This window comes from Sus scrofa, chromosome 15, assembly GCF_000003025.6.
Source record: "Sus scrofa isolate TJ Tabasco breed Duroc chromosome 15, Sscrofa11.1, whole genome shotgun sequence".
NCBI lineage: Eukaryota > Metazoa > Chordata > Mammalia > Artiodactyla > Suidae > Sus > Sus scrofa.
Genome location: NC_010457.5, coordinates 59,601,936 through 59,615,687, shown reverse-complemented (window position 1 = coordinate 59,615,687; position 13,752 = coordinate 59,601,936). Strand labels below are relative to the sequence as shown.

The 13,752-nt window shown below is 38.6% G+C and overlaps 1 protein-coding gene across 6 annotated transcripts in view; it reads right to left on the bottom strand.

Annotated features, from left to right (window-relative positions):
* The window catches only part of WDR33 (WD repeat domain 33), a 119,219-nt gene that overhangs the window by 23,363 nt on the left and 82,104 nt on the right, over positions 1 to 13,752 (bottom strand). The window lies entirely within an intron of this gene.

The window sequence follows — 13,752 nt, the reverse complement described above, 5'->3', positions numbered from 1 at the left end:
ACTTTAAACCAAAGTAGAGAAACCTATTAAATGTTTTGATCCTAGTGCTCAGTCATTAACTCTTTGGTCTTTGCATCTGGAAGACCTGGGATACAGCAACCTCTCTTTCTATACCACGATGCACAGGAACCATTCCTCTTCTCGCCTACTTGCTGCTAGGCCAGTCAAGACTTTTTGGAAGCTGCACCTCTCAAGGCCCCAGCATATAAAGTTTTTCAGGAGTTCCCGTCAGGGCTCAGCGGAAATGAATCTGACTAGCATCCATGAGGACGCAGGTTTGATCCCTGGCTTTGCTCAGTAGGTTACGGATCCAGCATTGCTGTGAGCTGTGATGTAGATCACAGACTCAGCTCGGATCCTGCACAGCTGTGGCTGTGGTGTATGCTGGCAGCTACAGCTCCAATTCCACCCCTAGGCCTAGGAACCTCCATATGCCACAGGTGCGCCCCCCCCCCCAAAAAAAGACAAAAAATAAAAAATAAAAGGGAGTTCCCTTCGTGGCTCAGCAGTTGATGAACCCAACTAGATTCCATGAGGATGTGGGTTCGATCCCTGGCCTTGCTCAGTGGGTTGGGGATCTGGCATTGCCATGAGGTGTTCCATGTTGCTATGGCCATGGTATAGACCAGCAGCTGTAGCTCCAATCTGACCCCTAGCCTGGGAACTTCCAGATGCCAAGGGTGCGGCCTTAAAAAAGAAAAAAAAGAAAAAGCTTTTCAAACTCTTCATGACCTTCAATGTACTGTCCTAATTCCTAGACACAATACTATCATTCGCTTTATTTTTTTGTCTTTTGTCTTTTTAGGGCCGAACCCGAGGATATGGAAATTCCCAGGCTATGGGTACAATCAGAGCTGTAGCTGCTGGTTCATGCCACAACCACAGCAACTCGGAGTCCAAGCCACATCTGTGACTTATACCACAGCTCATGGCAATGCCGGATCCTTAACCCACTGAGCAAAGCCAGGGATCGAACCCATGTCCTTATGGGTATGAGCTGGGTTCGTTAACCACTGAGCCGTGATAGGAACTCTTTGTCATTCACTTTAGCATTCCCACTCTGCAGGAATTCCTATAAATCAAGAGTCCTAAATTGAGATTTAGACACCAATTTCTGGATGTGATAACAGGAAAGTATTCCATCTTTCTAATCCCATTTGTTGAAATGCAGGAGAAACATAATCCTGCTTCACTGCGTATGTCAGATGAAATGATAATAAAAGCGAGTCTATTGAGTACTCACTATATGGTTTGGCAGTGTGTTGAGCACTTATAAGCATCATCTCTTTCAATCCCCTCAAAATTGTGAACAGGAGCTGGAATCTGAATCTAGTCTCCAAGAATACAGAGATCATTCTCTTAACCACTGTGCTAGAGCATAAGGTTACTTCAAAATGTAACAGACTGTTAATAAAAATCGCTGAAGTGAAAATCAGAATTTATAAAACTGGGGGAAAAAATGAGCATGATTTTTGAAAACCCAGGTGCTGTACAAAAAGAGCCTCAGAGTATTTTATATAGCAAATGTGCTAAGAAGCAGGTGAACAGTGAGGTAAACAGCTTTTGAACAGCTCCTTTTCTAACCTGGATCAAATCTAGCTTTTAGGAAGTATGAGTTGGGAAGGAGGAAGGATACAGAAGGACAGAAAAACAAGCAAGTAGTGAAGAAAGAGACGGTTCTGGATGCACTGGAGAGTGACTGTGCCCCAGCAGAGAAGGGGAATTCACATCTCAAACAGACAAGGATTTATCTACAAAGCATTCCCCATGCTGGTAAGCACTAGGTAGATACCAGCTATCTGGAGGACAGTTTGGAAATGTGTATTCAAAGCATGCAAAGTACAATAATCCCACAACTCTATGTCTCAGAATTGATCATAAGGATATAACGGGTGTCTGGAAAGATTAGCTTACAAGGATGTTTACCAATACAGTTTATTTTTAAACCCCCTTGAATAGGAAATAAATATATTACAAAATAATTTCAGTATGGCATATGTGCTCAATGGAATATGATGTACCTACTACAAATGGTAATTATACAGATAATAATGTTCATGATACTAAGTTTATTTAAAAAAAAAAACCAGTGTGTATGGCATTCCTGATGCCTTACTGTAAAAGGCAAATTAATAACATGAATGGCTATGTGTGCACATCACTATAGAGACAAAAAAAAAAAAAAAAAAAAAAAGGCAAGAAGCCTAGATACTAAGTTAACAGAAGTGATATTAAGCTGGGTGATAGTTTTAAGATAACCTCATTTCTCTGTGTCTTCTATTTTTATAATTCCTACAATAAATACATATTATTTTGTAACTAGGATCTGAATGTGGGAAAGGGGAAAGAGATTTTGCTGTTACCTTAATATTTTATTAAAAAAAAGTGAGGATGGAAAAACTGAATAGAAATACAATTCAGTCCCCTAGCCCCTTGCTTGCCTTAAGAACTTTTAATGTTATTAACAATTTGATCCTAAAAAGATATAGCCAGGGAATTTAAAAACCTTATGGGTCAGTATCAACTAAAATTAAATACTATCTGCGTGTGTATGTATATATATATATATACATACATATATATTATACATTATACATATATATTATACACACATTATACATTATACATATATATTATACATATACATACGCATGTATATATGTATATATACAAATATATTTTAAACCAAATTTGAATAGAAAGCACTTTTAAAATGTGATGCACTATACAATAAATTCTTAGCTGTCACCCCTACCCTCACTGTCCCTGGAGCATTTTTATGACATAAAGAAAGTATATCTGGGAGTTCCCATCATGGCGCAGTAGAAAGGAATCCGACTAGGAACCATGGGGTTGCAGGTTCGATTCCCTGGCCTTGCTCAGTGGGTTAAGGGTCTGGTGTTGCCATGAGCTATGGTGTAGGTCACAGATGAGGCTCGGATCTGGCATTGCTGTGGTTGTGGCGTACGCCGGCAGCAACAGCTCCAATTGAACCCCTAGCCTGGGAACCTCCATACGCCGAGGGTGTGGCCCTCAAAAGACAAAAAAAAAAAAAAAAGTATATCTGTTTAAAGAAGTGTATAAAAAAACAAATAAAAAAACTATCAACCCATAAGAAAGGAACAACAAAACATAATTTAGCTGCTTTAATTTTGTTTTCTAAAATATTTAAGTAGGAGTTCCTGTCGTGGCACAGCGGAAATGAATCTGACTAGGAACCATGAAGTTGCGGGTTCGATCCCTGGCCTTGCTCAGTGGGTTAAGAATCCGGCATTGCTGCAAGCTGTGAGGTAGGTAGCAGACGGGGCTTGGATCTGGTGTTGCTGTGGGTCTGGCGTAGGCCAGAGGCTACAGCTCCAATCTGACCCCTAGCCTGGGAACCTTCATATGCCACGGGTTGCAGCCCTAAAAAGACAAAAATAAATAAATAAATAAATATTTAAGTAGAATTTAAACAAATGAGAACTCCTATCCATCCTTTTCTATTAAATGAATATCCATATACATTACTAATGTAAATCAAACTGACCAGAACTGTATTGGTCACTGTCTCTAATAATAAAAATACTATTAGCAAACACATATACTTCTTCTATATGGTACTATTCTAAGCAAAGCAGATTATATGATTACAAATAACTTGCCCATGATTATACAGTTGATATGTGGCAGAGCAGAAATCTAAATGTAGGGAGCTGGAACCCCAAGCCACTGCTCTTAATAACTATTGTATACTGCCTACATGTGAAAGGTTAGTTTAAGAGTTAGAGAAGGAAAACAAAAATATGTATCTTCCTATCTGTTTCTCTATGAATAAAGACTCACCAACGGACTGGTACATGCAGACAGGTACTGAAATAGAAGGGGAACCACTCAATCCTTTACACTATTTTACTTTTTTCTTTTTTTTTGGGGGGGGGGGTGGGCTATACCCACAGCATAAAAAAAGCTCCCAAGCCAGGGGTGGAATCTGTACCACAGCAGTGACAAGGCTGGACCACCAGGGAACTCCAACATTATTTTACTTTTGTGCTATGTACATGTATTATCTACTTTTTAAAAATTAAATGCAAACAAGTAAAATAATCTAACAGAATATATACAAAAAGTATGTGCAGCTTGCAAATATTTGTGGCTTTAAAGGAGAAACACATACATTGGCTCAAAAATGCATAAAATGTGTCTGAAAGAATACACAAGAATCTGGTATTAACTGCCTTCAAGGAGGGGAACTGGGTACCATGGGAACAGGGTGAAGAGTGTTCACTAATTTTTTAATATTGAAATACATGAGTGCTCTAATGAGAAAAAAATTCAATGATAGAATTTAATTTACTAAGTAACAGGGGGTTAACTAGAAAGTGGATATGAAATCTCCACAAGTAACATATACCATTTTTGTAAGTTTTCATGAAAAAGAGGAAAATAAACAGATTAAGCTAGCATAGAAGCAAACTGAGAGGCAACTGCTTCCTTTTCCAGGGAAAAAATTTACTGAATTCCCAATGAAGTGACAAAACTATTTCAAATTATAAAATCTGACCTTCTCATATCAATGTGATATATGTGGATCAGAAGAATCAGCCTAGTAGAAATTTATTCTAAGAAGTTCCTGTTGTGGCGCAGTGGAAACGAATCCAACTAGGAGCCATGAGATTGTGTTAAGGATCCAGTGTCGCCGTGAACTGCGGTATAGGTTGCAGATGTGGCTCAGATTCAGCATTGCTGTGGCTGTGGTGTAGGCTGGCGGCTACAGCTCCAATCAGTCCCCTAGCCTGGGAACCTCCATATGCTGCATGTGTGGCCCTCAAAAGACAAAAAAAAAAAATTATTCTAAGAAAATAATTTTAAAGGACTTTTAAAATACTTTTATTTTAAAAGATGGTATTTGAAGCCTTGTTCATAAGAGAAAAAAGTATAAAAATTTTTAGAACTGTGCCATAGCCCCAAAATTGAATATATAACTATTAAAATGAAGATTCTGGGAATAAAGAAAAATGCTTATTAAAAAGCCTAACTTTTTTTTGGAAAAAAAAACTTTAACTTTTAAAAAGCAAACAATACATGCACAAACTGTGCATATAAGGATGATTATAAAAATGTATATGTATAATTACAAAAATGTAGATACAAATAAATAGGAAATGAAAATTATATTGGGATAGTGAGAACAAAGGTAAAGTTCTTCTATTCACATTTCCTATAATGTGATATTATGGTTTGAACCATAAATTACATGGGTTAGATCTGTGTGTGTGAACTTATTTTTTTTTTAAATGAGAAAAAAATGGAAGTTACTATGCTAGGTAATATCTTATCCATCAAATTAGCAAAAATTAAAATGGGTGACACTCAGTATTAATAAGAGTTACAGTGCATAACTGGTTGGAAAGGCAGTTAATACTATTTTTCGGGGAGGACATTTGGCATGTTAAATGCTCATAGTCTTTGTTTCTTTTTTTACTGCCACATTTGTGGCACATGGAAGTTCCCAGGCTTGGGGTCGAACTGGAGCTGCAACTGAGGCCTATGCCACAGCCAAGGCAACATCAGATTCAGGCTGCAACTGCAACCTACACCACAGCTTATGGCAATACAGATTCTTAACCCACTGGGTGAGGCCAGGGATCAAACCCATTTTTTAACGGATACTATGTCAGGTTCTCAACCTGATGAGCCACAGTGGAACCCCTCTCACAGTCTTTTTTTTTTTTTTTTTTGTCTTTTTGTCTTTTAGGGCCGCACCCACGGCATATGGAGGTGCCCAGGCTAGGGGTTGAATTGGAGCTGTGGCTCCCAGCCTACACCACAGCCACAGCGACGCCAGATCCGAGCCACATCTGTGACCCACACCACAGCTCACCTCAATGCCAGATCCTCAACCCACTGAGCAAGGACAGGGATCGAACCTGCAACCTCATGGTTCCTAGTCAGATTTGTTTCCGCTGCGCCACAACGGGAACTCCCCAGTCTTTTAATTCTATAATTCCTGTTAGGAATTTACCCTATGTTAGTAGCTGTAAAAGCACACCACAATGTATATACAAAGACAGCGATTGCATCTTGTTTGAATTCTAAGACTGGGAACAACCAAAATATTAATCAATGAAGGAAAATTTAGAAAAATTAAGATAAATTTATATAGTTGAATACAAAATAGTTGTGAAAACTGAAAGAGGAAACTTTGGAGTGATAGAAATGTTATGTGTCTTGATTATAGCGGTGGTTACAAAAATGAAGCAGTGAGAAGGAACTTTTTGGAGGGACTGAAATGTTCTAGATCTTGATTATGGTGTGTGTATATATATGTATATCTATATATCTATATCTATATATATCTGTCAAAATTCATAGAACTGTACACCTAACATTATCACATGTAACTTATTCCTCAAAAAGCCTGACTTTTAAAAAATATAAGCAAGAGTTCCCGTTGTGGCTCAGTGGTTAACGAATCTGACTAGGAACCATGAGGTTGCAGGTTCGATCCCTGGCCTTGCTCAGTGGGTTAAGGATCTGGCGTTCTGTGAGCTGTGGTGTAGGTTGCAGACACAGCTCAGATCCCGCGTTGCTGTGGCTCTGGTGGAGGCCGGGGCTACAGCTCCAATTTGACCCCTAGCCTCGGAACCTCCATATGCTGCGGGAGCGGCCCAAGAAATGGCAAAAAGACAAAAAAAAATTAAAAAATGAAATAAATAAAAAATGTAAGTAGACGGAGTTCCCATCGTGGCTCAGTGGTTAACGAATCCAACTAGGAACCATGAGGTTGCGGGTTCCATCCCTGGCCTCGCTCAGTGGGTTAAGAATCCGGTGTTGCTGTGAGCTGTGGTGTAGGTTGCAGACACGGCTCGGATCCCTCATTGCTGTGACTCTGGCGTAGGCTGGTGGCTACAGCTCCGATTAGACCCCTAGCCTGGGAACGTCCATATGCCACGGGTGAGGCCCTAGAAAAGACAAAAAGACAAAAAATATATATACATATAAGCAGAGGAGTTCACAATGTAGCAACGTGGGTTAAGAATCGGACTGCAGTGGCTTGTTCACTGCAGAGGTGCAGGTTCAATCTCCGGCCAGTGCAGTGGGTTAAAGGATCCAGCTTTGCCATAGCCAATGTGTAGGTTGCAGCTACAGCTCAGATTCAATCCCTGGCCTGGGAATTTACATATGCCACAGGTGCAGTCATAAAAAAATAAATAAATGAAAAACAAAAATAAATTTAAGCAGAAAAGCAAGGCATAATTTAGCCCCATCTGTAAAAAAGAAAATTTAAGCCAGTACTAGTTTTTTAGAAGAAATGGCATGGAAATAAGAAGGCATTTACTCTTCTGTACTGCTTGAAGTTTTTTTGTTTTGGGGGGGGGAGTTTTTTTGGCCACACCAGCAGCATATGTGAGTTCTCAGGCCAAGGATCAAATCTGAGCCACAGCTGCAACCTATGCCACAGCTGTGGCAATGCTGGATCCTTAACCCACTGAGTCATAGTGGAAACTCTCCTGAAGTTTTTAGAATGTGTTTTTATTACTTTATTCAGTGTCAACTGCCTCTGATTTCCTTCTATTCAAAACTCAAAGGAATGACTGATATGAATTAGTGCATTTGTTTGCCAATACGTAACTAACCAGAGCCTATGGTCCCAGGAAGATGTGCCTCAGAGCCTCAGTAGGGATGCATGCTTTTTTCATCAAAAGCTCTTGCACTTGGTATTGCTGAGTTAAGTTTCAAGAATATTATGGGTTATCAATTTCAACCACTAACCTTCAAGAATGCCTTTACACCAATTTTTATCATTTCAAAGGTTCAGACTTTCAAGATAAAATCAAAGTTCTTTGTTATCCCCAAATATGGAAATTTAAAGAATGTAGTAGTATTTGCAACAGTGAAGCAATTAATAACAGACTTAATGGAAAATCATTCAAATGACAGCTGATTTCACAGCCTCGTGACCTGATATTTTAGCAGTAAAAAAAAAATCTTGCTAATGGCTTAAGATTTTAGGACTGAAAACTTCTTGCCAACGAGAGACCAACTATTTTTTAAAGTGGCATTTAAGTTTTTCGGAATCGAGCTCATAAAAAAAATACAAAAACTCTTACCACCACCAAACTGTTCCAGACACTCTAAGGCCTAACACAAGAACAATGCGGAGCCCTGCAGGGAACTGACAGGAGTCTATAGGTGGACTATAGTAAACCCATATGATCCTCAGTAGGACAGCAGAGCTTTAAGAAGCTAGTGATGTAGGCACATGGTTACCAGGTAAGAACCCCAGGATCCCTGGGAAAGATCACAAGTACCTCAGCCAGACTCGACTGCAACTAGAAATGGGGGATATGCTTAAAGAAAGATTTCAATATTGAGACCTGACAGTAAAACTGATTATTTCTAAAATATCCCAAGAGTTGCGGTTGTGGCTCAGCAGTAATGAACCTGACTAGTATCCATGAGGAGGCAGGTTCGATCCCTGGTCTCACTCATGGAGTTAAGGATCCAGCATCACCCTGAGCTGCAGTGTAGGCTGAGGTGTGATTCAGATCTGGCATTGCTGTGGCTGTGGCGTAGGCCAGCAGATGCAGCTCTGATTCAACCCCTAGCCTCAGAACTTCCATATGCCGTAGGTGCAGCCCTAAAAAAAATAAAATACAATTTTTAAAAAGTCCCAGTTGTACATCATTATATGTGAATAAGACTGCCGTGATAAATCTATGTGTGAAATTCCCTTTAAATGCTTATAAATACCTAATGCTTATAAATTTATCCTGCACTGTTCAATGTAGTAGCTATTCGCCCCATGTGTCTATTTAAATTAATTTTAATTTTAAATTAGTTTCCTTGGTCACACTATGACATTTCAAGTGTTCAACAGTCATATATGCATAATGGCTAGCATAATGGACGGCATTTAATAAACAGAAAATATTTCTTTCATCATAAGAAGTCCTATTGGAAACCCTAGTTTAGACTGCAGTTAGCCATTTTAGAGAAAGTTTCTCCTTAAATTCCCATGATCATACTATTTTTATTCACTATCTCAGTTACACAATGAATAGCAACACAAAACTTATCTTCAGTTGACACTAGAGCTTGGAAAGACCTGCAGAGTTACATAGCCTTGTAATTTTTACAAGAGAAAACTGAGGCCTATTGGAGTGAGGCCAGTGGCCGGAGGTGGCCAGCATTGCCTTCTACCCATTCCTGGCTTCCCTCATCTCACTAAATACAACATCCAAGTGAAGTGGCGCAATAGTTCCTTTTGTTTCACTTATCAATCAACTTTTGCTTTCTGAAACGGAACTGAGGAGGGTGCAGAAAGCCAACTTCTATACACCTTCTATCCATCTCTCAGAACTATACAAGGAAAGAAATTAGGTGTAATATCTAACAATTAACACATAAATAAGAGTTATTTTAACTATCTGATTAATAATCAGATTAATTCTGAAGATGAGGGTCTTATTAAGACTAGAGGAATGACCTAACTCCACCCAAAGAAATTCCAAATTAATCTAACCATCCTAGGTTAATTTCAGAGTTTAAGCCTCGAGGGCAATGAGTTTTGCATCATTTCTTAGCTACCAAAACATTCCCTCAGGGTTCTGGCATTTCTGGGATATAGGTGACACTGCTTTGTGGCCGTGTGTGACATATCAGAATTGTTTAGTTTATTACTTCATAATAATTATTTGCAGAAAGCAACCATTAATTGTGCACTAGAATTTATGTTGAATGGGGAGGTAAACAATAACTGTGCTTATTCCACTTGAGCATTCTTTCACACATTCATTCATCTTTCACTAATCCAAAGTAAGTGTGCTGGAGTTCCCCTCACGGGTCTCAGAAATGAAACTCACTAGTGTGTATGAAGACGCAGGTTCGATCCCTGGCCTCACTCATCGGGTTAAGGATCCAGCGTCACCCTGAGCTGTGGTGTAGGTCACAGACGTGGCTTGAATCCCATGTTGCCATGGCTGTGGCGTAGGGCCCTAGCTGATTTGACCCCTAGCCTGGGAACCTCCATATGTCATGGATGTGGCTGTAAACAGGCAAAAAATGAAACAAAATAAACAAACAAAAAGTAATTGTGCTCAATAAACATTTCCTGGGCTCCTCCTGAGTGTTCTGTCTCTAAAACATGTGATTGCCAAAAGAAACAGAAGTGAACACGGGGAGAGTATTTGCAGAATCACACCATCCAGGTATAACTTTTAAGTTAATACTTAGGGAAAAAAAAGTTTTACAAATATAGACTGAAATTAAGCTAGCAAACAGCTAATGCAAGTTTTTTAGGGACCTTTCTGCACGCACACACACACACACAAAAGGAGAAAAAACAACTATGCTTGAAACAGCAAAGTGAGGAATGCAAAAGAGATTTTTTCCTAATCAATGACAAAATGCTTAATGTGGTGGTGGTCGGTGTTTTTAGAGGAGATCTAGAAATATGATGTAGACCCCTTAATGAACCCTAAAATTCTAAGAATAACAGGATAGATGGTTTAGTCTTCAGTTATTTGATGAACAGGTCTAGACTGACTTTTGTAGAAAATGGAGCATTCCTTTACTAATAATTTCCTATCTCAGAATTATAAAATGTAGTGCAGTGAGGGCTGAAGCCAGTAAGGAAACAGGGCTGTTTCTAGACTCTTCCTTATAGGAGGAGGACGCCTGGCTCCTGTCAAACTGTTTGTAAACTTTGCGTGCCTGTGCATTTTTTAAGAACCTCATCTCTCCATAGCCTCACCAGATCAGATCCTAAGGGACCTATTATCCTACATAGGTAAAAAGCCCTGCCTTAAGACAATGCATATGATCCCAAGGTTCGGTGAACAGTCTGAAAATCAATATACAGAGTTTTATTTCAAGGTCAGAAATAGTGTCCATTTTCCCATTTTATTTTTACTGGATCAGACCATTATATGAACAAATCTTAAGAAAAATTTCTTTTTTACATAACTTACAAAAAGCACCAAGATTTTCTAATACAAGAAGGGAAAAAAGCAAACAAAATTCAAGTACCATCTTGTACAACATTAACAGTTGAAGAACTGTTATTCAAAATTGTGTCAAACATTAACAACAAACTTGGGCTACTTCTAGCCACAAAAACATAAAATGTAACAGATTAGTTTAAGGCAAAGGGTATGTGTTGCCATGGTCCACAGCCAGACAGCTCAGTAGATGAGTAGAATCAAAAATTTTAAAAATTAAGGAGCATAAATAACTTGTACATTGGTCAATGAATGTGCAATTTATTAACATTGTACCTTCCCATTTTGCAGAATGATTTTAAATTCGATTCAACACTGAACACCAACTGGAAGTAATTACTATCTTTGTCATCTAAGTCTAGAAAATAACATTAGTTAAGAACTATAAAACTAAATAGAAAATCAATTTTGCAAAGAGTACACCTCTTGGCAGTGTTTACATGAAGCATATTCAAGCAACAATAGTGCACAGAACAAGGGGTGAAGGGTTTCTCTGGTCAGATAGCTAGGCAATGCTGAATTTTAGAAACCAACAAGTTTCTTCCCAAGTCTGAGAACCTTCAGTGTAGGTATATGTATTACAGATCTATAGGTGAGAATTTCATCTTGAGTCTCTTTTTCTTACAGTACTTCCAAGTCCCCAAAGACCAGTAAGCACAATTTTGAAATGCTAGCTTATTATGTGGTCTGGCAGTGATGAATCTAAATTCAGGTCAGCAGACACTTCTGAAGAAGGAGAAGTGTAGTGGAGAGGAGCAAGTAAAGGGACCTTTAACCATATCTGTAATGTGTTCTTCTTTTTAACATTCAGAAATAAGTATGGCAAAATATAAGGATTTGACAGAGCTGAGTGGTAACACCCAAGTGTTTGTCAGGTTATAAAGAACTGTGAAACATATGATGTCAGAAGAGCATCCAGTATATAAACAACAACAACAAAAATGGCATAGAAGGAAAATACATCAGAAATTTGCCAATCTCCTCTTAATGCACACATTTAATTTGCATATGCAGCTAATGGTTTCTATTTATGTCATGTATTCACATGATACTGACAAAGGCTGACCTAAAAGAACTTGTCAAGTAAAATTGAAAATTAAGCATTAATGCCACGTAACTACTTCTGGCATAAAGTGATTACAAAGTTTATGAATATATGACTAAATATGTAATTTCTGAGTCCAATAAAAACATATACAGACATAAGCTTTGCTGAAACTTTCATGTCACACTGCTGTTAAACACATACACTAATGTGAGGAAAGGGTATAAACAGAGAAAAGCACAATTTCCATTTGAGTCAGGTTTAAAAATGTATTTAAAAAAAATCTTGGGGATATGAAAAAAAAAAATCAGATGACTACTGATACAATAGGGAAAGTTACATTTTTCTCCCCTGAAGCACTGCCTGACAGTTCATAGAATATGTATCAATTCTCTCTATTCTTCTGCTACAACCAGAAAGAAGCAATTCTTTTTTTTTTTTTTTTTTTTTTTGCTATTTCTTGGGCCGCTCCTGCGGCATATGGAGGTTCCCAGGCTAGGGTTTGAATCAGAGCTGTAGCCACCGGCCTACGCCAGAGCCACAGCAACTCGGGATCCGAGCCGCGTCTGTAACCTACACCACAGCTCACGGCAACGCCGGATCGTTAACCCACTGAGCAAGGGCAGGGATTGAACCCACAACCTCATGGTTCCTAGTCGGATTCATTAACCACTGTGCCACGATGGGAACTCCAGAAAGAAGCAATTCTACAGAATGTTTTGTGCCAACCAGGAAATTCCTCTTGGTTAGCTTTTCAAAAAATTTAAAGTGTTCAAAAAAATAGAAGGCTATTTTGGAGAATATTTATCAAAGAACATTAAAGGGAAAAAACCCAACAACCAAATTCTTTCAGCCTCATCGCTACTGTACTCCCCCAAATGATGGATATTAAAAATCAATATTACAAGGAACTTCAGCCATTTGTCTGAGATTAAAGATACTTGGTGTCCCACACAATGCAGAAGGCAGCAGCAAAGTCCTTTATAAGGGTATGCTGGTGTATGTGTGTGTAAAAGGTTCTCTAGTAAATATTTCTGCACACATTCATAATTCAATAGCAATATACAGATGATATAATATTCCTTTAAAAGATCAAGAAAAAAAGCACATAGTTGTCACTTGAAAAATTAGAAAGAAAAAAGAACCTTTAAAAAATGAGCAGGGAGTTCCTGCTATGGCACAGAGGGTTAAAAATCTGACTGCAGTAGCTCAGGTCACTGCTGAGGCATAGGTTCAATCCCTGGCCTGGGGCAGTGGGCTAAAGATTTGCGTTGCCAAAGATGTGGTGTAGGTCACAGCTGCAGCTCAGAAACTTCCATATGCCACAGGTGGGGCAAAAAAAGAAGGAAAAAAAAATTTTTTTAATGAGCATGACTACCAGAAAGAGCAGTACCTATGCAGCATTAATAATAAAGTTATTAGTGTGAGCAGATACCTTAACAAGAATGAAAATAAGCCAAGCCATGATTGAAACTTCTACAGTAGAAAAAGCAAAACCATTTAAAATACTTTAGAATACTTCCAGGATAAGCTTTCCTTCTGAAAACAAGGTAGAAATATGGTTCACTTAGCTGGTCATATTAAAGAGGCAATTTTTTAAGTTGAAAGTTTCCTGATACATAAATGCAACCCATAATCCTGATCAAAGTAGAAATAATTAATTAACCCCATGTCATTCATAGCCATGCACAGCATCAACTGTACTTTGAATCTCTGAGTTTG